Source organism: Xyrauchen texanus, chromosome 28 (assembly GCF_025860055.1).
Source record: "Xyrauchen texanus isolate HMW12.3.18 chromosome 28, RBS_HiC_50CHRs, whole genome shotgun sequence".
NCBI classification, from domain to species: Eukaryota; Metazoa; Chordata; class Actinopteri; order Cypriniformes; family Catostomidae; genus Xyrauchen; species Xyrauchen texanus.
The window spans coordinates 17,721,290-17,746,981 of NC_068303.1; the positions used below are offsets into that span (position 1 = coordinate 17,721,290).

General features: G+C 40.7%; 1 protein-coding gene across 6 annotated transcripts in view; it reads left to right on the top strand.

Annotated features, from left to right (window-relative positions):
* The window catches only part of LOC127621999 (signal-induced proliferation-associated 1-like protein 1), a 123,254-nt gene that overhangs the window by 33,187 nt on the left and 64,375 nt on the right, over positions 1-25,692 (top strand). For 3 of the 6 annotated variants that reach the window (XM_052095847.1, XM_052095851.1, XM_052095852.1), the window contains exon 2: positions 11,163-11,227. The exons of 1 other annotated variant lie outside the window; for it this stretch is intronic. The gene's annotated coding sequence lies outside the window, so the exon portion shown is untranslated. Of the gene's footprint in view, positions 1-11,162; positions 11,228-11,256; positions 11,546-25,692 lie in introns of those variants that run through there. 2 more of the 6 variants (XM_052095850.1, XM_052095849.1) reach the window with 2 other exon arrangements.

The window sequence follows — 25,692 nt, forward strand, 5'->3', positions numbered from 1 at the left end:
CATTCACTGTTATTCCAGATATAACAGCTTCTCCCTTCACACGCACAGTCAGTTCCCAGGAATGCAGTAAAAAACAGCTGAATGCCTGTTTATCTTTTAAGCCTCACCTTCAAACAGGCACTAGGCACATCAATTCATTCATCTCAAAGAATTTAGCTCTTGGACCCCGTTTACACCTGGTATATAACTCACAAAAAAAACAAACTCTTTCTTATTAATAAAGCTTTATTAATTACTGCATATTGCCAATTTTCTTCTCGATAAGAAATGCACAGTGACATATATTATGATTCAGTAAGTCACGAGCCATCACGTTCTAATCTAGCAGCGTTAAGCGTGCTTGCTTGAGGGACAAGCGGCCCCGCGACAGTGTGTGCATTAGCCGGATGTAGTTTCAGTCTCTCCCCCTCAGATCGGGACATTTGCGCAACTAATAGAAGAGGCGCTGTATTCTGTATTCAGAAGATATAAGCATTTAAAAATCTGCAGTCTCTCTTCTGGTTTAAAAAACCCACATATGTTGAGCGCACATGGCTGTGTTCTCACCTGCACTAATGATGTCTTCACAGGGCACTTTAAAGGGAGCACAATCCATGCTGTTGGGAAGTTCCAAAAGTTATTTCCAATTAGAATGACTTAAGTGAGTTCTGAATGACCGATATCACCTTTCAGCCCTCTGAAGCTTTCACAGTGGATGGTAATAATCTTCAAAGGGAATAGGGCATAGGGAAGTTCACTTCCGAATAGAACGTGTCAACGTGGGAGAATTCCACATTCCAAGACCATGATGCGCTGTGTGTTTGTCGGCTGGTTATGTAGTAACGTGGTCCGTTAGATCATCGTTCTGTTCTCAAGTCTCTGGTAAAACAGTCGGGACTCTGTATTGAGATTGCTTCCCTGGCTGAACACCGGCTTTGGCATGAGGAGCAGCAGGGGTATGTGTGTCTGTGGCTTTGCTGGGGGCTGTAATGTAAACTAAAGACTATTGGCTATTTTAAAAAATTTAACAAGAAGACTTTATAGCTTTCCCGATTTGCAAAAGTGAACCAATAGATGATAGTTTATTTTTTAACATAGTGCGTTTCCTATTTCTGATATCCCCTAACTAGAAGCTTGCATTCATCACATCTTTTTGCAGTATATATGTTTAGTTCTGTGCATGTTGAGTTTTGGTAGTATAAGCAAAAAGCACAAAACATGAGTAAAAAGTAAACTCTCATTTTGTACTCTTGAGTTGTTACCTATAGAGTGTTAAAAGCTACAACGGTACTTGTATTGATGACAAAAGCATACAGTGGTTTGAAACCAAAATGTACAATGTGAAAAGAGACTGGTTAGATCAAACTGGTTGGGGTTTGACCAAACAATTAAGAAAGGTAGAAAAACAGCAAGCCATGTAGAAGAGAGCTGCTCATCAAGGGAGCTGCTCATCATGAGCTATTCATTAATTAGCTTGGCATTTAAATCTCCCCAGGCAGGCCCAGCAAGGTGCTGAGTGTAGAGGGGCAAGAGGTCCCATGTCTATGCTCTTACCATATCTCCTCTGTTGGATTTTATGTTAAAGGGATGGTTCACCCAAAAATGAAAATGCACTCATAATTTACTCACCCTCATGCCATCCTAGATATGTATGACTTTCTGTCTTCTGCAAAACACAAATGAAGATTTCTTGAAGAATATCTCAGTTCTGTAGGTCCATACAATGCAAGTGAATGTAGACCAAACCTTTAAAGCTCCAAAAATCACAAAGGAAGTATAAAGGTAATCAATGAGACTGCAGTGGCTTAATCCATGTCATCTTTAGTGATCTAAACAGATTTGGTTGAACAGACCAAAATGTAAATAATTGTTTAACTAATCTTTCCATTGCAGTCTCTAGGCACGATCATGATTTCAAGCTTGATGACACTTCCTAGTGCTTGACGCAAGCTCAGAGCGCTAGATGGTCCTGGGAAGTGAAATTGTGCTTGAAATCATGATTCACAAGGAGACTGCTGATGTCAAGATTTATAGTGAAAAAGGAGTTACATTTTGGTCCGTTCCCACCCAAAACCGATTGGATTGCTTCTGAAGACATGGAGATGCTTTCGGAGCTTCAAAGTTTTCGTCATCATTCACTTGCATTATAGAGACCTACAGAGTTGAGATATTCTTATAAAAATCTTAGTGTGTTCTGCAGTAGAAAGTAAGTCAAAACATCTTGGATGGCTTGAGGATAAGTAAACAATGAGAGAATTTCATTTTTGGGTGAACTATTCCTTTAAATGCTTTGTTTATTTCTCTCCATATCTAAGAGATTGTGAGGAGGCAAGCGTGGGAATTACTGCGATTTTTATTTGGCATACTCAAATTACCTTGTTTTTCCCCATTAAAAAAATGTCATGCTGGGAACTTGATTTCTTTCCATCTTCTGGTATTTTACAACTTCAGATTGTGCATTTGTAAGAGGTATAAAAGGTGTTAATTACTTGCAGGGTTTTGGGCTTTTCATGAACCCAAAGTTTGAGGGCAAAAAAATCCCTATTGTTTCTGATGTTGTCTGTTTTGTCTTGCATATCATTACTCAGTCCAGACTTGGAAAAGATATTAGATCTTAAAAATGTCTGACTTATTGTATAGCAAGCTAAATATGAACTGTTAAATATGAAAGGCTGTTTTGCTTGGTTTAGTTTAAGTCTTGCTAATGATTATAGCTTGTTTTGGACAATATTAAAGGAAATAACAAGGCAAAGATGATGAACAGTCTGAGCACTGAATAGTCCGGGTTGTTGAACACTGGCAGAGTCACTCAGATGTTTAGACCTCAGCAGAAGGGCATGCAGAGTTGATCTTTTTTACAACTTGTAATGTGGTCATGGAGTTCGAGATTCCAACCACGAACATTTGGAATTCGGCCACCAAAGGAAATGGCTCTTTCTAATTTCATTTATGAGGGAGATGCTTTCTCCAGGATATGCAAAGCCACATATTTTCAAAATTGAGTAGTTGGTGGATTGTTTGAACGACTAGTCTGAATTAGTGTTGTTACTGTACAAAAATTTCAGTAGTCTGTACCGATACCAGTGAAATTTCATGGTTCTTAATACAAATTTCGACACCACAGCAAAAATATGCTAATATAATAATTAGCTATTAAACACCAGTTTAGTTATTTTAAACAAATTAATAATTATTTTAATAATTATAGTTTTATTTTTATTATTTTCCAGAACTCCATGTTTTAAAGTTTAATTAAATTTCATCATCAAAATGGTGTCTAATCAATTAATTCTAAAATTTTTAACAAGTGAATATAGAACTTTTTAACATGTCATTGTATTTTATTTTTTGGTAATATAACAACAAGCATAATGTTATAAATGTACCGTACACTTAATATTGAAAAAATGGACGATATACAATTTTTTGCAATATTTCGCTGATAAATAAGGCAGAAATGCGTCATCACTGTCTGTGAATAAGGTCTATTTCAGCCATCTAGTTTTTATTTTGAATCTTGCTTTTATGATGTGTGTTTTTTGCTGCAAGCTTCACTTTTCCGGATAAACGGTTCACAACAGATGTGATCATTGAAGACATTTAAGTCATGTCTGAAATCTCATCTCTTTACACTGGCCTTTGTGTCTGACAAATAAAATGTAGATTGAAGTAAAGCTTGTTTCTATTTTAGACAACTGGTGTTTGTGGTAATTTTAAAATATTTAGTTTTAAATGTTATTACTGTGAAGCACTTTGGTCAACGCTGTTGTTTTAAATATGATATCAATAAAGCTGAGCTGAGATTAAAGTGCTAATGCTGTGATTTTAATGATATATATTTTACATGTGCTGCATGTTTCACAGTAGATTAGTGCTCTGCTCTGTCATCTGATACAACATGAATGATTCTCAATGTCTGTGGAGTTTCTAGTGGATGAGCGGTCAGATTTATTTAAAGTATGCAGCTTATCCACAGTAAGATTGCAGCATTTAGCAGTTTAATAAATCACACTAGGACATTTTAATTTGAGTAATTGTCTATTTTAGTGTTAAAAGTGCACGCGTTCAAAATAAGCCTGTGAGCATATTAAAGCAGTTGAGGCGAGAACTGGCCTGGCGATATAAACAATATTTTAATGATTAACTTAAACAAAAGACAAACACACACACATGACCGACATGTCCGTAAACGATCTCTCTCTCGTTGCACCACCGTCCGCAATCGACCTTTAAACCTCTCTGAGGCTTAATTAGCCTAATAAGGTACCGGTTGTGTATAATCACGACCCGGTCCCGCCCTTACGCCCTGTCACAGTCATACTGCACGCTGGTACCGGATAGAATCGGTACTTGGTATTACCTGTACTGTAGAAACACTGGTATCGGTATATCCTTTTTATTTTAATATTGACTTGGTACCAAAGTACCGGTAATTTTGACAACACTAGTCTGAATAATAGTCTCTTTATTCATCCCATTTAAAGCACAGGTGATAAAAGACTTTAATTAGTTAATTAAAAGAAAAAGTCTAGATAAAGCATTTGACCTCACAAATCGAAAACAATGCAATCAAAACTATCAGCACCATGCTCAAATATTGCATACTTTGTTTGGCTTAATTCAAGATGGGCAGGCTAAATGTGAGTAACTTCAGCTCAGCTCAGTGGCACATGGTAATGGAACACCTGCTGGTTTCAGGCTAATCGTAGCAACATCCTAGGAGCTTCTTCATTCATTATGTTTAGTTGGTGATACGTACCGTTAGTGTTAGCTGTAGGGTAGACATAGATTGACTGACATTGTGTGCTTTGGGCAATGCGCATGTTAACTTTTATGTCTGAATTGCTTCATTGCTAGTGGGCATCACATACTTTGGGTTTATATTCTCCTGGTTGCAGAACTGTAGTCTTTGCCTGCAGGACCCAGACTTTACATTTGAAAATCAAGTGGCGATCCAGCACAGTACAAATGTTGCTTATTGTACAAAGGGAAGCAAAAAGGCCCTTAAAATCAAACATTAAAGTTTATGAATATTACTGTAATCAGGCATAAGTCCATCATCAAATTGGAAAATTATTAACATGACTGAGGCTGAATAGGAAAATGAATTTGTTTCTAAATGGCCTTTTTTAACCTGTACATGTGCCAAATTTGACAAACTTCTCTGAAGTGACAGATGAATAAGCGCCAGAGTACTGTTGAGTTTGATTGGGTGCTCTATATTTGACAAAATATAGCCTAGGGTATGGTAAGTGTTTTGATACCCTTTTTGATACCAGTAAGCCTATTTATTTAGGTGGATTTATTTTTATTTATTATTTGCATCCAACATTGTTTTTACCTTGTCGTGTTGAGGACTATTGAGAAGAATCACTTCTATTGTACATTTGCTCCAGTGTCTGTGTGATTCAGATACTGGAATTTGAATTCGAAACCGGAAACCTCCTGGCGGTCGGTCAAATAATATTGAATCCTCATGCACACTTCAAGTTTTGTTTTTGTGTGATGGTTTTCAGATTTAATGTGACATGTGTTAATGCTAAATATAAAGGTTTGTTCTGTCCCCACCTCTGAGAAGAGTTTGAAATCTTGATGAAAATTAAAAACTTGATAAAAACAAATATGATATCAGGGGCCAAAGAACACAAAGCTTCTTGGTTCATGAACGCCATCCAAAGGCTAAAATAAATAAATCCCAGACTGAAGGAATTTCACTTTTTTTATTTCAGTTTGGAGGGGGTTGGCCAAGATGCTGTGAAAGCAGCTGTTGGATAGTGTGGTTTTGGCCAGACCAGTGTTATGGTTTTAACAGGGTTGTTCCTCCTTTCTGTCACTACTTGCCCTGCTCTAGAGGAATGTGGACAGGCCTTTCCTCAGGGTAATCTGTCTCTTATGTGAAAGACAGCTCTTAAGGTCCCACACTGGTCCCTTTCTGTGTAGGGACTTCATTTTTTAGTTGCCTTGAAAGAAGGTTTCCATTGAACAATTTTAATGCAAATGTAAAATTTGCACTCAACCTGTGCATTAACTCACAAAATTCACTCAAAAGGTCATGTGTATCATTGACCTAATATATATATATATATATATATAGACACATATATATATATATATATATATATATATATTATCTCCTGAAGGAGTGAACAAAACAATTGTATTCACACACATGATATATTTTCCTGGTTAACGAAATACCCAACCGGTAGAGAATGCACAGTTGAAGTAGGTTCTTTGCCAGAGAGATGTTGTCCTTCACAGCTGTTGTAAAACAATCTTTCAAAAAGTTGAACAATACACATTTTAATTGCACTTATTTGTTTCTAGTTTCATTTTAATTTTAGTTAAAATAAATAAAAAATAAAGTTCTAAGTTTGAAATGAAGGTGTCTTGCTTTGTGTATGCTTAACCCTAACCCTGCTTAGTGAAAATGACCCCATAGTACCACCTATTGTCCAACCAGCGCTAATAGTTGGTTTGTAATTTTTTTCTGCGACCAACCGACTAATCAAAACTTGGTAGACCAAGAATCTTCTCATCGACTAACATTTGGTCGTCTATATACCGTAATTTCCGGACTATTGAGCGCACCTGAATATAAGCCCACCCACTGAATTTAAAAAAAAAATATTATTTTGAACATAAATAAGCCACACCTGTCTATAAGCCGCAGGTGCCTACCGGTACATTGAAACAAATGAACTTTACACAGGCTTTAACGAAACACGGCTTGTAACACAAATAAATAGGCTTTAACGAAACACGGTGTGGCAGCGGGGGCGTGGTCAAGCGCCCTTCCGGGAGAGAAAAGCGGTAAGGGCGCTTACATCAAGTGCTGAAAACTGTCACACTGGTGCCAGTGTGACAGTTTTCCCAAAAAGGACACGTGAAGCAGGGCACTTGACGTTCCAGGTAAGGCTTTTAATGGCCACAGCAATGTTTACAATCAATTTTATAAAGTTTCTCAATTCTTGGTCTTCTATGTGCCAACACTAGACTGACGTGTGTCTGTCTGTCACTCACTCACTCTCTCTGCTGCCTTTTTATGCCGCTCTCCCCACGCTTACTGAAATTAGACACAGGTGTTAGACATTAGCTCAGGTGTAAGCGCCCTTACCGCTTTTCTCTCCCGGACGGGTGCTTGACCACGCCCCCGCTGCCACACACGACTTGTAACAAAAAATAAAAAATTAGCAGTAAACAGTAGCCTAGCAAGAAAGTCATTGGTCACTATCTTCCTCCTCTTGTGCACATGAAACCACTGAAGTCATCTCCTTCGGTGTCGGAGTTGAATAGCCTCAGCTTTAGTTGTCTTTTTGCACTGAGTCAATTCATCACGCTGCTGTTTCCAACGTCTCCCATGCAGCAGCTCTATTTCCTTTTCCAACAGCCAGATCAATCGCCTTCAACTTGAAAGCTGCATCATATGCATTTCTCCGTGTCTTGAGGGTGACAAAATGACTACCGTAATCAGAATGATGGGAAGTTTGAGCGCGCTCGATTTAATCTAAACAGTAAACAAAAAAGTTGTTTGACCTTAACCCGTTCGGCAATTTCAATGGTCTAATGAAAGCTTCATGCCGCCAAAAAACTGAGCACGTCACAGAATGATTTTTGTTTTTTTTTAAATACAATTTGAAAGCGGGAAAAATCCATATATTAGCCGCGTCGTTGTTTAAGCCGCGAGGTTCATAGCGTGGGAAAAAAGTTTTTATAGGCTTATAGTCCGGAAATTACGGTATATATTATCTCCGCTCCTTGAATCTTATTGGACTAGAGATGTTCCATGAGTACTTGATGGTCTTACACGATCAGCACTCGGACTCTTCACTGTGTGTGTATCACTCCACTTGTGTTCATGCCGTTTTAAACTAAAGTGTAAGAGCAGTGCAGATGTGTTAAGAGCTATCTGTCTCTTTAATATTGTGACATATTAACTTATTGTGACATATTAGCATTGTTATCCCAGTTGTTTGCTAATTTTAAACATAATTCAAACAGAACATGCATATTACACAGGAGGAAAGACTCCTCATTACCATGGTTAGGCCAGTGTAGCTAGTCTTAAATAATAGTAATAATAACAAATTATAGTATTTATGAAAAAATAAATACTAGCTGAAACACATCTTGAAACTTTAACTACAACTGCCACTGTTGATTTAAAATGAGGTCTAATAGATTCTACCTTTTTAGATGGTTTCATTTGAAACTATAACATTTTGTCAAAATATAACATTTACTTTTACTCATGTAAAATCCTAAAAAAATTTTTTAAAGATGATGATGTGTAATTATTAAATTTTTTGGTGCATAGCACAGTGTTGCTCTATTCCTCCTCAGTGCTATTTGGCATGTCAGGGCTGTCTACTCTTTTGAGAGGTTCGACTTCCTCCGTAACGCTTTAAACTAGAAGACTCACTAGAATTTAAATTGGTCACATTAGTTTTGATGTCTGCGCTCCGCAATATCGAGGGAAGCCTGGTTGTTGCACGCACACATCAGAGCAGCAGATCTGGTTCCGTTACACTCGTGCAAAAGTCCAGATGAGAAGCCTTTAGCTGATTGCGAGATTATCATTAAATCTGCCTCGGTAGTCCAAAATAGGCTATCACTTCGGTGGCCGCCGAATTATTGTTAATGGGAGAACAATGGCATTGTTCTTTCCCTGCTGTCCGCAACCAAATACAAGGTTGGAAACGCTCATTTAATTCACACTTATGTCAAACTGATTCAAAGCGAGAACTCGGGAGATGGTGAATCACTGTTTTAAAAGTACCAGCTCACAAGACTAATTTAGTCATGAATCAGACTAAACCATTCTCCGTGTTTTTTGTTGAGTACAGCCAGTGAACACAATTGAAAGGCATGCTGTTTTGGTGTTATTTCAGGGTGCACACTTTTTTTTGTCAGCACATTCAGTTCAGACTGCAATCTCATAACTTGGGTAAAATATAATTTCTTTAGTGATGCTGGCAGTTCAGCAGTGGAGCAAAGGAAAATTGGAGCAGGAAAATAGAAAGATGTTGTTTTCATTGTTAACTGTGGGGTAAAAGGATAAAAATAATTGTTTTGCCCACCAGCAACTGAGGATGTGAATGCCCAATTTCACCAGCCACTTTGATTTTTTTTTTAACCAGCTCCTTTGGTTATTCATAAAGGTATATAAAACACCACTTCTGAAGCTGTAGTGAATTATGATGACACATGTCTTCATTAATGTCTCTGCATGTCATTTACTAAGTTTGTATGGTTATGTATTCAGCCACAAATGTTTGGAATTAAGCAATGTTGCATTCACACAGTGTGTAAACGCGAACTGCTTCTTGGAAATCAAGCAAACTAAACTTAGAGCACCTCCTGAGATGGTCTGAGATAATTTGCAGCATTATCATGGATGACACGGTTCTTGCAGTTGCAAATTAGTGTATTTACAGATGACTGAAACAGCAGAAACAGTTAGCACTCTGTGTTCTATGAGAAGCGCTGTGTGTATTTGCGGCAGAGCACATCTGAATACACAGCGAATCAGATACGCACATCAACATCTTTTCTTTCATCTGTTCTTGAAAATATAATCAAGTGTGTTTCTTCAAATGGCCATCTTTGTGTCTGAGAGCATTTCTTGTCACATGTAACTCCAAGACATTTTACAAGTTTTATCTAATTTTAAACTGTGAACTAAAGGAAAAACACGGAATGTACTAAATTCATTAACCAGAGGTTACATCACAAATACACACACAGTTAGTTGAAGGGAATCAAGCAATAATATTAACAAGAAAAAGAGAGAACCATTTGCACTTTGGTTGTAGCTTTAGCCTCTAAACAAACCGAACATAAACGGCAAGAAACTGAAATCTGCATAAAATGAATAATAGTTCAGTGGGACGGAAACAATGCAACAGTTATCACATCTAATATTTATCCTAGAACCTGTCCATGTTGTCATTATTTTTGTGAGGGGAAACTGCACTGTGGGAATGTGTGGCCATGGAAATAATATTATGAATACATCTTACCCAAGTTACAGGTTAAATTAACGTGAATGTTTTCAAACATAATTTTTTCCGCAAATCATTCTGCGGGCAGCAGATGACTCCTTGGCAGGCCGAATTTGGGGGACGACCCAGGACTAGGTGGAGAGATTACATCTCCACACAAAAGATATATAATTTGAATATATCAATGCCTCAAAAACATATCAATAAATTAATGTGCAAATCAATAATCGATATATCAATATTTTACAACATCACTAATGGAAATCCTTTATTCACAAAACGATTATATATTTTGACCATATCTGCGAGTGTTATGTTTGTGCGATGGCTTGATGCGACTGGCCCACAGCTGGTCATTATAGTGGGGCCTCACAATCTGCCAGAACAGTTTTGAGCATTTGGATGGATGGTATCACTGCCATTTTGGCCCTTATTTTATTAGATATTACACTCATTCTAAAGTGTCTTCTGGCAGTATTTAATAAAATTATGTATAACTGCTCCAATACCACAAATACAAATCTTCTTGAAGCAAGGAGGTCAATCAGCTGCTCCATCATGACAAGGCAGGCTCCTTCAAGATAATGTGCATGATGTAGTGGATGAAAACACAGATTAATTGGCATTTTCTTTAGACAAATTTTTAGAAAAGCGCTTAAATGTAAAACATTTGGAGGGAAAGCCAGATATTGTTGCTGTGTTGGGCTGGTCAAGATGCTTAAACAGAGCAATGTTTAAAAGTACCATATTATTCACACTTTTTATAGAAATAAACAATGAATGACTTGTGGTTATACTGTATATTAAACTGGAATGGAGAAAGTATTTTAACATAAAAAAAAAAGACACTCATCACCTTTAAAGACTTCAGCACAAGCTAAAAAGTTACATTGCATCAGTAGAAGCATTAAAGACCAATTTCTGCTTTCATCTCTTGGTTCCGTTTTTTTCTCATACACTGTATATGCCAGCAACACTTAATGCTTATCAGTAACATCCTGACAAAGTCATTTGTGTTTCTCTTTGTGGTTTCACTGTATAATGCAACACTTTTCATCTCCCTATTGTTACAAAACTATTTTCCAAACACTTTAACATCCACAGTGTAGAATGTGCAACATTGAATGTGCAATGCAGATTGAAAAACTGCAATTATAATTTTTTTTTTTTTTCACACAGTTCCTATGGACCAGCAGTGAAAGCATTGCCAAGGCATTTCACCTAACCTGGATGAATTCCTCTCTGTGAGTGTTTATGTTACTGATCCCCAGCCTCATCTCTCCCTGCTTGAGGCTTGTTATATGTAATGGGCTCTCTGAAAAATGAGGCCCTCCTCCTGTCTGTCTCATACTCCAGTGCAACTTGAATTGTACTCTGATCCAGACTGGTCAGCCGCAGAGAGCTAGATGGGACAGATGATTGGCATGCAGTGGGCGAGGAGGTGGTGAAGCGTTGTTTGCGGTGTGGGGGATTTGAAGCTGCTCCCTGTGGATTCACAGTAAGGAAAGGCGAAGGATGGAAACTACACTTAAGGAAAAGTGTATCCAGGCAAACTGTTAAATGTCAGCTTTGCTACATGATTTGCATTTGTGTGTAGTGGGAACAATTTTAATTCTGGTTAGTGCCGCAGTATCCGTGGTTACATGATTGTAGCAATGTCAAAAATAGTGGTACTTCTGAACCAAGTAGATGCTAAAATAATAATAATAATAAAAAACATTACCTGTTTTTCTGTAGTATCGATAGTACAGATTACCAGCTCAATTTCAGTATATTGGCCAATCTGATAAATGACGTTTACATGTGTAGTTATAATCAAGCCACAGCTAGTTTTTGCATAGTCAGGCTACATTGTTCATCTTTCTGTCCAGTTTCAAGTACACATGACACAATGCATAATCAAATTTGAAATTGAAGTTGCGCTCCATATTGGTCTTTCAGGCAAAAAATGTGATTTGTCAAAATAACAGCTCTGTGCTTTTGGCCTTGCAGCGTTAAGCAGCATTGAGAACCTGCTTTGTCTATTATGTTAACAGCTATTTGAAAAATAAAGAAAAAACACTGTGTTCTTTATTTATTTATTTTTTGCATCGTGACAACCCCAGTGGGAAGTATTTCAACACTCCAAACCGGTTTTTCTGGTTAGTGCAGCAGTATCCATGGTTACATGATTGAGCAAGTTTTTATTCATTAATTTTTTTTTGGTCTTTTGCTATTTTATTGATTTGGACAGTGAGATCAAATACAGAAAACAGTAGGGAGAAGGGGCAGTGGGATCAAGAAATATCATGAGGCAGACTCAAACTTGCTTCACCTGCATGAGTGCCACCTTGCGATGTGTCCGAGCACATGCGCTAACTGCTAGGCCATGTCTCTTACATAATAATCAGGTTTGATGTTGCATCAAAACATACATTTTACTGTATTGGGTCTCTAAGATAAAAGCTCTTGCAAAATCTCTGCAACTGTTCATGTGCATTGCCACATTATTTTTTACAAAGACATAACAGCAGTATACGCATATCTCACTGTGCGCTCTGTGGTGAGTGTGCGTCACAGGGGTGGTCCGAGCTGCTGAAAGTGTCCACAGGAAAGAATGGCACACAATAGAGAGGAAATGAATGGGTGTGTGGTAATAGTTGCTAGCGCACCAGTCCTCTCACACTTACTGAGCTCTTCGTGCATATAATCTGCTTCAGGCTTCAGAAGATGGAGATCAGTCGAGTGTCTCCATAGTTAATAAGCTCTATAAACATCTGGGCTTCATTTGATAGCATTTTTTCATTTAAAAATGTTGTATGTAGATACTGGATTGTGTGTGTACACACTAGAGGTTGACCGATAGTGGATTTGATCCACTGATACCGATAACTAAGTTGGGCAGTACCTACCGATAACAATTATTCAACCACAAGTTTTTACAATTGATACTGGATGAAAAAAATAACATTCAAAGTAAAATAGTCCTGAACTTTGAAAATGTATTGCATTTTTTAAAAATGAAACCAATATGAATATATATGAACTAATATTCAAATTTTAAAGTCAGCTGATTTTTAAATTCACATTGTTTTCTTTTGTCCACAACAAGGTGCAATAAATACATAAACCATTCAGCACCATGTTATATTATTGCATAGAACATTCCTATCCTGGCTGTTAAAAAAGAGCATTTTATTTTCAACTAATGTGCATAAAATAAAATAAAAATATGATTATTGTAATTTTATTAATTGTATTGCTTTTTAACTCAAATGTTAAGTCTAAAGTAAAATGATGGTGGAAAACGCTTCAATAGACAGTTCACGTGGTGTTACACTTTCACTGATTCCTTCTACTCAAGCTTCATAATAACAGTGAAATACCACTTTTATTTTTTTCAGTATGGTTGTATGTGGAGTAGCAATATTCACATATAGCAGTGGTGATCGGCTGAACTCTTGTGGTGTGTTGTGAATGTAATTTTGTATGAACTTGACATTTTTTCGTGCTACACTTTTGGCCAAAAAATATATGCAAGCAAAGAAAGGGTGTAATGAACGGCAAAATGGATTGACCACTTAGAATCAGTCTGTATGTGTAAAATAAACTACTGCAAACATGTAAATGACTTGTGTTTGTGGCACAAATTCATTTTCAGAAATAATCCCTTTGTTGCACTCACACTTTTGCCACAAATTTCTTACTGAAACGAGTTTTGCATGTGCGAGGGGGAAGGTCTACCTACTTCTAGTAACCAATCAAATGAGGTTTTCATTGACCAGTTAACTCTGACCTGATTGGTTTAATAACTTGATAGAAAGCTTCTTCATATGGCTCAGCGTTGTTCCTCTGGGCATCTCCCCTCTCTTCAATATCAAACTGAAACATTAATACATACATGATTTAATTACATTTACTATTAATTATCATTGGCAAGACATTTTGGGGAATACAGCCATGGCCTTAAAGTATTGGCAGTGACATAAATTTTGTGTGTTGCAAAGTTTGCTGCTTCAGTATTTGTAGATAATATTTTCACATGTTTCTATGGTATACTGGAAAACAGTGATACGTATTTTATAAGTTTTAAAGGCTTTTATTGGCAAAAACATTCAATATATGAAAAGAGTCAATATTTACAGTGTTGACCCTTGTTCTTAATAACCTCTGCAATTCGCTCTGGCATACTGGATATCAGCTTATGGGCCAAATCCTGACTGATGCCGATCCATTCTTGCCTTATTAGGGCTCTGATTTGATCACAATTTGTGGGCTTCTGCTTGTCCACTCACCTTTTAAGGATTGACCACTGGTTCTCTATGGGATTAAGTTCCGAGGATTTGCCTGGCCACGGATCCAAAACGTCAATGTAATGATCTCCGAGCCACATTATCATTCTTGCCTTGTGACATGGTGCTCCATCATGCTGGAAAATGCACGGATCATCACCAAATTGCTCCTGGATCGTTGGGAGAAGTTGCTCTTGTAGGATGTTTTGATGCCATTTTTTTTTCATGGCAGTTTTTTTGGGCAGAATTGTGAGAGAGCCCACTCCCTTGGATGAAAAGCAACCCCACACATGGATGGTCTTAGGATACGTCACTGTTGGCAAGACACAGGACTCATGGTAGCATTCACCTTTTCTTCTCTGGACTATCGATTTTCCAGATGTCCCAAACAGTCGAAAGGGAGTTTCATCAGAGAAAATAACTTTGCACCAGTCTTCTGTTGTCCAATCCTTGTACTTCCTGTCGAATTTCAGTCTGTCCTTGGTGTTTTTCTTGGAGAGGAGTGGCTTCTTTGCTGCCCTTCTTGACACCAGGCCATTGTCCAAAAGTCTTCGCTTCACTGTGTATGCAGATGCGCTTACACCAACCTACTGCCAATATTGAGCAAGCTCTGCACTGGTGGTGACATGATTCCGTAGTTTCCGTATGTTTTTCTTTGTTTCAAACTACATTAAACTTGACATAGTGAGCTAAAAACATGTTTAAAAACATGTTTGACTCGACACAACCAAAGTGAGATGCTTTAAAAGTGTCCGTCTGATGCATGTGTGCCAGAGCTCAACATTAAGGATTTTGTCTAGTGACCTGGTTGAGCCAGTGGTTCAGATTTTTACAGGCCCTGCCATATTTGTTTTTATACAGTATCTCACAAAAGTGAGTACACCCCTCACATTTTTGTAAATATTTGATTATATCTTTTCATGTGACAACACTGAAGAAATGAAACTTTGCTATAATGTAAAGTAGTGAGTGTATAGCTTGTATAATTGTATAAATTTGCTGTCCCCTCAAAATAACTCGACACACAGCCATTAATGTCTAAACCGCTGGCAACAAAAGTGAGTACACCCCTAAGTGAAAATGTCCAAATTGGGTCCAATTAGACATTTTCCCTCCTCGGTGTCACGTGACTCGTTAGTGTTACAAGGTCTCAGGTGTGAATGGGGAGCAGGTGTGTACAATTTGGTGTCATCGCTCTCACACTCCCTCATACTGGTCACTGAAAGTTCAACATAGCACTTCATGGCAAAGAACTGTGAGGATCTGAAAAAAAAAATTGTTGCTGTACATAAAGATGGCCTAGGCTATAAGAAGATTGCCAAGACCCTGACACTGAGCTGCAGCATGGTGGCCAAGACCATACAGCGGTTTAAGAAGGACAGGTTCCACTCAGAACAGGCCTCGCCATGGTCGACCAAAGAAGTTGAGTGCACGTGCTCAGCGTCATATCCAGAGGTTGTCTTTGGGAAATAGACGTATGAGTGCTCCCAGCATTGCTGCAGAGGTTGAAGGGGTGGGGGGTCAGCCTGTCAGTGCTCAGACCATATGGCACACACTGCATCAAATTGGTCTCAGATATGTCCAAATTGGACATAAAGATGGCCTAGGCTATAAGAAGATTGCCAAGACCCTGACACTGAGCTGCAGCATGGTGGCCAAGACCATACAGCGGTTTAAGAAGGACAGGTTCCACTCAGAACAGGCCTCGCCATGGTCGACCAAAGAAGTTGAGTGCACGTGCTCAGCGTCATATCCAGAGGTTGTCTTTGGGAAATAGACGTATGAGTGCTCCCAGCATTGCTGCAGAGGTTGAAGGGGTGGGGGGTCAGCCTGTCAGTGCTCAGACCATATGGCACACACTGCATCAAATTGGTCTGCATGGCTGTCATCCCAGAAGGAAGCCTCTTCTAAAGATGATGAATAAGAAAGCCTGCACGCAAACTGTTTGCTGAAGACAAGCAGACTAAGGACATGGATTACTGGAACCATGTCCTGTGGTCTGATGAGACCAAGATAAACTTAATTGGTTCAGATGGTGTCAAGCGTGTGGCAGAAACCAGGTGAGGAGTACAAAGACAAGTGTGTCTTGCCTACATTCAAGCATGATGGTGGGAGTGTCATAATCTGGGGCTGCATGAGTGTTGCCGGCACTGGGCAGCTATTGTTCATTGAGGGAACCATGAATGCCAACATGTACTGTGACATACTGAAGCAGAGCATGATCCCCTCCCTTCGGAGACTGGGCCGCAGGGCAGTATTCCAGCATGATAACGACCCCAAACACACCTCCAAAACGACCACTGCCTATCTAAAGAAGCTGAGGGTGAAGGTGATGGACTGGCCAAGCATGTCTCCAGACCTAATCCCTACTGAGCATCTGTGAAGATTGTGCTCCTCCATCTCCTCAAAATGAAGATGGAGGAGCACAAGGTCTCTAACATCCACCAGCTCTGTGATGTCATCATGGAGGAGTGGAAGAGGACTCCAGTGGCAACCTGTGAAGCTCTGGTGAACTCCATGCCCAAGAGGGTTAAAGCAGTGCTGGAAAATAATGGTGGCCACACAAAATATTGACACTTTGGGTCCAATTTGGACATTTTCACTTTACATTACTCACTTTTATTGCCACCGGTTTAGACATTAATGGCTGTGTGTTGAGTTATTTTGAGGGGACAGCAAATTTACACTGTTATACAAGCTGTACACTCACTACTTTACATTGTAGCAAAGTGTCATTTCTTCAGTGTTGTCACATGAAAAGATATAATCAAATAATTACAAAAATGTGAGTGGTGTACTTACTTTTGTGAGATACTGTATATATATATATATAAAAATATTAAGACAATTTCCTCCAAAATTTTATCACATTTATAATTTGCAAGATATGATTCATGCCTTATTTTTATAAGCACTTTACAGATATAAATTAATAAATGCATCATATTAACCACAGATGTCCTTGCTAGTTAGAAAACGCCACTTTAGAACTAGCAACGGAGGATTGCGATGCTTTGCTGGAGCACTTACTAAAGTAACAATGTATTTGTGTTGGTGCATTAGTGTGTGTGTGTGAGTGCCCGAGAACGAGTGAGAGAGAAACAGAGATATATTGCGTGTGGGAATAACATGTTTGCTGCAGCTCTCATTAGAAATAACACTGCTTCAAATCGTAGTAAGTTTAATGTGAGTTTATGCACACAGGGGTGTGCTGACATGCCTGCTCTGATTGTTGCTTGCGAGTTGCGAGTATGTGTGTGAGACAGTGTGTGTGTGTTTGTGTTAGTGGTAATGGGAATGGGAGCGCCAGGGTTCTTTCCACAGGTATAACATTCTATATTAGATGGATAACATAGACTACTATTGTATTGATCAATTCATGGGGTGCGGCTCTGTTTGTTGATCGTGTGCAACCCCCCCGAGAGGCTCCGGAAGCGAGGACCTGACCGACGACGGGGTCTTCCACGGGGTCTTGGTGCGGGTCGATCTGGGTGGTCTCGATGGAAAGTGGAGGGTAACGAGGGGTCTAGAATATCCTGAGACCTAACCCAGGAGCGTTCTTCGGGACCGTATCCCTCCCAGTCAGTGAGATACTGTAGTACCCCGCCGCGGCGTCTGGAATCCAGGACCATTCACACCCGGTACGCCTCTGCGCCGCCAACCTCAATGGGAGGCGCCTGCACTGGGGCAATCTCCTCCTGGACCACCTCTCTCCTGGGAGTAGTAGCGGGTCTGAAAAGAGACACATGAAAAGTTGGTGAGATGCGGTAATGAGCTGGTAATGCCAAACGAAAAGAGACAGGAGTGATCTGGCGGAGAATTTTTAATGGCCCGATGAACCGAGGAGAAAGTTTTCTGCAGGGAAGCTAAAGACGGAGATCCCTGGTGGAGAGCCACACCCACTGGCCAGGCCTGTATTGAGGTCCGCTGCGCCTTCTCCGATCTGCGTGCTGCTGATAGTGGCGGATAGCGCGCTGTAAGTGGACGTGGGCGGAGTCCCAGGTAGCCTCGCTGCGCCGTAGCCACGCGTCCATTGCGGGGAGATCGGATGGTTCTCCAGCCCATGGGAAGAGCAGGGGTTGAAAGCCTAGAACACATTGAAATGGGGTTAATCCTGTAGCTGGTTTCAACAGAGAATTTTGGGCGTACTCTGCCCAGACCAAGAAGCGACTCCAGTCGTGCTGATTCTGGTGACAATAGGTGTGCAGAAAACGGATGAGATCCTGGTTGAGCCGCTCCACCTGACCGTTGGCCTGAGGGTGGTAACCCAATGTGAGGCTTACGTTGATATTTAGTTTGGTGCAGAGCTCTTTCCAGACTCTAGATGTGAACTGGGGACCGCGGTCAGAAACAATGTCATCTGGAAGTCCGAAGAGATGAAACACATGATTCACGAGGGCCTCAGCTGTTTGAAGGGTGGTAGGCAATCCAGCCATTGGAATAAAGCGGCACGACTTGGAAAAGCGATCAACTACTGATAGAATGGTAGTGAACCCCTGGGACTGGGGCAGATCAGTGACGAAGTCCACGGCAATGTGGGACCAGGGGCGCTGAGGAACAGGCAGAGGTTGTAAAAGACCAGCAGGCTTGAGATGAGAGGATTTGACGGTATTGCAAATAACGCATTGGTGGATGAGAGTGATGACGTCGGCTTGCAAAGTAGGCCACCAGAAACGGTTGGAGACGAGCTGAGTGGTAGCCGTGATACCAGGATGTCCCGCACTGGGAGTGCAGTGAACCCATTGGAGGACACGATGGCGAAGCTCGAGAGGAACATAGAGGCGATCTGCAGGGCATTCTGGCGGGGCAGCGTGACCTTGCTGTGGTCAGAATAGACTCAGGTTTGGATGGTTCATGGGGACTATCAAACAGACGAGAGAGAGCGTCAGCCTTCCCGTTCTTAGACCCCGGTCTGTCAGTGATCTTGAAGTTAAATCTCGAAAAGAACAGAGACCAGCGAGCTTGACGCGCATTCAAACGCTTGGCGGATCTGATGTATTCCTGTGGTCCGTCAGGACAGTGAAAGGCTGACGCGCGCCCTCCAACCAGTGCCTCCACTCTTCAAAGGCTGCTTTCATGGCCAGGAGTTCACGATCGCCCACACCATAATTACGTTCTGCTGAATTGAGCTTGCGAGAATGAAACGCACAGGGGAACATTTTGGCCGGGTTGCCATGGCGTTGTGAAAGAATCACACCCACTCCTGTGTTAGAAGCATCCACCTCCACGATAAACTCACTCTCAGGATTAGGGTGGTGAAGAATGGGAGCTGTGGTGAATTTCTCTTTCAGCCGTTCAAACGCTAAAGTGCACTCGGGAGACCACCTGAACCCCCCCCCCGGGAGAAGGGATGTGAGGGGAGCCACGATAATGCTGAAATTCCGTATAAATCTGCGGTAAAAGTTGGCAAACCACAGAAAGCGTTGCAACTCCTTCACAGATGAGGGTTGAGGCCAATTGACCACAGCTTGGACCTTGCTATCATCCATAAGAACCCCTTCGGCGCTGGTTATGTAGCCCAGGAAAGAGATTCGGGTCTGATGAAACTCGCATTTCTGAATCTTGGCGTATAGCTGATTGTCAATTAAGTGTTTCATCCCTAATGTGCGCTTCGAGGGTCTCAGAATAGACCAAGATGTCATCCATGTAAATTATGACGTTTCGGTTAAGCAGGTCTCGGAATATCTCGTTGACAAAAGCCTGGAACACGGAGGGGCTATTGGAAAGTCCGAACGGCATAACCCGATATTCATAGTGGCCGGAAGTAGTAGAAAATGCTGTCTTCCACTCGTCACCCTTGCGTATGCGTATCAGGTTATAAGCATTCCGTAGATCCAGCTTGGTGAAGTACCGGGCTGTGCGAAGCATCTCCAAGGCAGCAGGAACTAACGGCAGAGGATATCGATATTTCACACCTCATTCAAGCCCCGAAAGTCAATGCACGGCCGGAGACCACCATCCCTCTTCCTCACGAAAAAGAATCCAGCTGAAGCAGGGGATGTAGAGGTAGTAATGAAGCCCTTGGATAGTTGCTCGTCAATGTAAGCCTGCATGGACTCAGTCTCAGGCTGAGATAACGGGTGAACTCTCCCGCGAGGTGGTACAGCCCCAGGTAGAAGTTCAATGGCACAGTCACCCGCTCGATGTGGCGGTAGTTGATCAGCTTCTCTCTCGCTGAATGCCCGGCTTAAATCATGATAAACTGCCGGTACCTTATGAAGATTCAATTCCGTAGATGAAACGAGACATGCTTCAGGACCTTGGACAGTGGGTGCGCAGTTCCTCCGACAACGGGGAGACCACTGTGAAATCCTCCTCTCTGACCAGGAAATCTGGGGGCTGTGATTCTCCAACCAGGGAAATCCTAGTATTACTGGGTGAAGAGGTGAATTAATGGTAAACAGTTGTATAGTTTTGGTGTGCTGAGAGCCGATGTTAAGCGTGAGGGGTTGTGTGATATACTGTACTCTCCCGGTCCCCAGGTGGCGCCCATCCAGCGCTGCAACTGCCATCCGGGGATCGCAAGAGACGAGAGGAAGACGATGAGTTCTGGCAAAAGCAAGATCAACAAAACACCCTGCCGCTCCTGAGTCAATTAGTGCTTTAGTTTTGACACTCTCTCCATTTGAATTTAGCGAAATCTCCAAAATTAGTGAGTTTAGAGATGAAACATGAGGACTCACCGCAATCGAATCTGTGGATGTGGGTCTCCCAGGAGGTCTCACTGGACAGGCAGCTCTCAGATGACCAGGTTGAGCGCAATACATGCACAGATTATGCCGCCTTCTCCTCATGCTCGGCCGTAGTGATATGGGTGATGCCGATCTGCATAGGCTCGGGTTCTGTGCTTACTGGGGGATTAACAAAGTAGTTAGTCTTGTACGATGAGCGGCGAGCCCGGATGAGATGATCGAGACGAATGGCGAGCTCCATAATCTGGTTTAAAGTCTTTCCATCATCGCGGCAGGCTAGCTCTCCCTGAAGCTCTGAGATGATACCCTTTCGGTATAAGAGCTTGAGGGGGTCCTCAGTCCAGCCCGCCTGTGCAGCGAGCGTCCGAAAGGCGAGAGTGTAATCGGCTGCTGTGGAGCTTCCCTGGCGTAACGAAAGAAGGAGTTCCCCCGGATCCTTTCCGCCCGCTGGGTGTTCGAACACCTCTCTGAAGTGAGTAACAAACATATCATAAGAGAGAGTAGAGAGCTGACCTCCTGACCACAACGCCATTGCCCACTCCAGCGCCTTTCCTGTGAGGAGCGAACACACAAAGGAGATACAGCTGTCGTCGGTGGCATGCTCCCGTGACTGGTTAAAATAGATCTCACACTGCATCAGAAAACCTTTATAAGTGATGGGTGATCCAGTGAACTTTTCGGGGAATGACATTTTGGGATTGCTGGAAGGGGTACTCACAACAGGCTGTGAAGAAGCAGGTGCGGCAGGCGATGGAGCCTGATTGGCGGCTGTGATCGCTGGGGTGAGTGCTCGTACAGATTTCACTAGTTCCTCAGTGAGAGTAGTCAGTTTAACCAGCTGCTGACGATGTGTAACCAACTCTGATGCTTGTGAAGAAACCTCGTGGGCTAGGCGGAACAAATCTGCTGGATCCTGTGGTGGCGAAGTGTTCTGTAGTGCCGAGGCAGAGGCATTTGGATCCATTTGCAGTAGTTTATTAACACAAGCGATCAAACAGAGAGAAGCAGACATAAACAGAAACAGGCTCTGATGAAGGGACAATCCAGTACTTGTAATCAGACACAGGCAAGGGTCAGGGCAATAAGCAAGGGTTCACAGAGTCGAGAGTCCAGGCAGAGATCTAAGGTCCAGATAATAACAGGGATCAGGGAATAACGCTTGGTAATGTCAGCTGAGCAAAACAACACTTCGCAAAGTAACAATGAAAGGGACAGTCCAGATATAGGGGAGATAATGATGAACAGGTGACAGTGATGAGGATAATCAGATAAATCAGGCAGGGATGGAGATAGATAATGACCAGAGGGAAAGATGGGAAGTGCAGTTCTAAAACTCCGGAGAGAGGGAGCGGATGAAACCAGAGGGAGGCGTAGCTGAGCACTCCGTGACAACAAGACACCCGGATTAAATCAAGCAACCAAATAAGGTTAGTTTAAAAGCATATTATCATTTGCATTAGGGCTGAAACGATTAGTTGACATTATCGACAACGTCGAAAATTAAAAAATTACGAGAACAATTTTCATTGTCGAATAGTCGTTTGATCTCATTTAATGTAAAATAAAATCATAATAAACTGTAATTATGATGCGCCAGATGTCCGATGTCCAGATGCACTGTAAACTTTCACAGCTTAATTTTATGTAGCTCCCAAAGTGTTAGGGAATTATAAAAAATGTAAAAAAAAAAGTACATTCAGAAGTCTCGTTGTGGAATAAGCGGAGCCGGAGCTCTTTAAAGGAAACATCCCGGCGTTACAAATTCAGTTATAGTTAATGTGTTATAACTTTATTAAAGTTCAAATAACACAGAAGCAGGTCATGTTAATAACTTTAAACTCAGAAACTGGCATTTCTCTGTGTGGTAAGTGCCTCTTCAATGAGTTGTGCGAATGTCCCGATCTAAGGGGGAGAGATTGAACTGCACCCAGCTGAGAGAGACTCTGCCTCGGGGATGCTCATCCCTCGAGCGCAGATGCTTAATGCAGCTAGATTAGAACGTGATTGCTCGCGACTTATTTAATCATAATATTTGTCACTGTGCATTTCTTATTGTGACGAAAAATGGCAATATGCAGCTTTATTAATACGAGAGCACTTTGCACTTCGTTTGGAAATTGTTTTTATTCATTCTATTGTGTGCTTGTTTATTTAGGTTTTTTTTTGCACTTGGTAAAAACTTGCAAAAGTTGAAGCAGATCTTTATATAAGTGTTCAAAAATTCTTTAAGCATACATTATACAGTTTTGTTATAATTCAAAAATAATATATTTAAATGAAAGTGTTGCTCAATGGCATATTTCTGTTCTTAGTTCTGCTGCTAATGTTTTGTTAACTTTGTTAATAAAAGAGTGTTGTTTAGTAACCTGTTTTTGCTTTGTACCGAAAATGGAATTGAGTACCATGAAATTTCAATGGTATTGGTACCGACTACTGAAATTTTGGTACTGGGACAACACTACTATCCACAGTGGGAAACCCCCCAAAAAGTGAGCAGAGTTGAGTCGAGTTGTACCGTGCAGTGGAAAAGCCCCACAAGAGAATTGGCAATTTCTCTCCAACTCTTCTCTTTCTCCACCCGGTAGTGGTACAGATCAGGTGAAACATCAAAGGGCACTGGTGCTCCTGCCAATGTTCCACAAATGTTTTCAACCTTTCTTCTGTCCAATGAGACTTTCATGATACCGCAGCCTTGCTAGTTGATATTCAGTTGAAGGTACATCAGGACTCCTCCCACTGAAACTTCCTGTGCCCCATTTCTTGCTCTCCCATTGGCTGTAGGTCAGCGCTGCTGTTGTATTCAGTCAAAACACATTTCGTGATTTGGAATCGCAGACAGGTCCAGATATATAACATTCTAGATATCTCGCTGACATCTGGTTTCTAATTCGTAGTACAACACATGACATACAAAACATACAATAGTGCAACATAGTGCAGTGCAACAGTAAACTGTCTGGTATAGTTCGGTAGTATGTAGCTGTATGTGTGTATCAGTATGCTATGTTAGCTGATAAGTAGTTTGTTTAGTTTAAAAGTTTGTAGTAAATCAATCATAATTGTGTAAATTTCAATAAACTATCAATAAATAATATTGTTATAAACTTCAGCTTTGGGGAAATTGACTGAAGTTTTTATTATGTGCTTGGTATAATAATGACTGCAAGCACAGCTATTGGTGTATCTGGATTAAATGTTCACGGTATGATAACCGTAACAAAAAAATACTGCTGTATTACGGTGTCACGGTTTTAAGGTGCCTTGATAAAATTATTGACAGTTTAATATTTATTTGATATACCGTATATTCAGGAAATAAAGTTGCACCTGATTGTAAGTCGCTGGTCAAAATCACATTGTTCATAGAATAAAAAAACAAGTTGCATCTCTGCATAAGGGTGCTTCTCAATCGGAAGGCTGGAGCCTCATTAGGCTGGATATCTTGGCTGCCTCGTCATCAAGCACCGTTGAAGGCCGTCTCAATTGTGAGGACATTTGGAAGGCAGCCTCGTTTTGTTGCCTTCATTTGCCATATTTTGAAGGATGCATTGGGTGTATCCTTTGTGGCTCTCAGTCACCCACAATCCCCTTTGCACATGTCCCAAATTATTTTAAAAAGGGCATGTGACAGTGGAGGTGGAATCTTTTATGATACAGCTTACTTTTTTCTCTCTCTTCCAGTTTTTGTTTGAATTTGCAGTAATGATATGTAGAAAAGGAAAAAAAAAATTATAAAAGGGCAATTACATGAATTTGAAAAGCTGTAAAAGTTTTAGTTTTAAAAGTCTAGGGTTCAGTTTTTTTACATTTTAAGGAGTTAAAATATACATTCTAAGATCAGTGTTGAAAATGTATTATATAAAGGATTTTTGAATGACTAGCTTTGTAAATAAAACATTTTGCTAAAATAATTAAGAGATTAAGGACCTATTTCTCATTTTATGAAGTATATGGGCTTTCTAAAAAAAGTAAAATATCACATTGTTCTAAGCTTATGGTTTGCCAATGGGGTGGCCAGGCTTCAGTCCATAGTCACCCTTAGCCACCCCCTAGCTACGCCCGTGACCCAAAGGTAATAAGTACCTTAGAACATTTACATTTATGCATTTATACATTTGGCAGATGCATTTATCCAAAGCGATTTACAGTGCACTTATTACAGGGACAATCCCCCCGCAGCAACCTGGAGTTAAGTGCCTTGCTCAAGGACAATATGGTGATGACTGTGGGGATCAAACCGGCAACCTTCTGCTTACTAGTTCTGTGCTTTAGCCCACTACTCCACCCACTATGCTAGAAAGGGTGTTTTATAAACTTGAGTTGCTGAGGTTCCCTCTGTGATCTTGAGCAAGGTACTTAACCTCAAGATGCTTCAGGAAGATTCATTGTAGCATGTGTACTGCAAGTTGCATTGGATAAAAATGCATCTGCTACTTGACAGTAATATTTTGTAGCTGTGCAACCTGGGTTCATGCACCATCTAAAATCTCCAAAAGTCACAGTACAAGCATACACTTGCCTTCTAATCCCAATATGTCTGGTAATACTGCTGGTGCAGATCACACAACTTGGATATCCCTCAAGTATCTTATATAATCGAAGAGCATACACAAGGTTTCAAATCATGTTGTTTCTTCAATCTTGGTTTAAAAGAAGCTGTTAGTTTCAGGCATTTTGACCTGCTCACCTAGAGCATTAAACTGCTGAGCACTGTAGACAGTTGTGAAAGTGTCAAGAGCTGATATT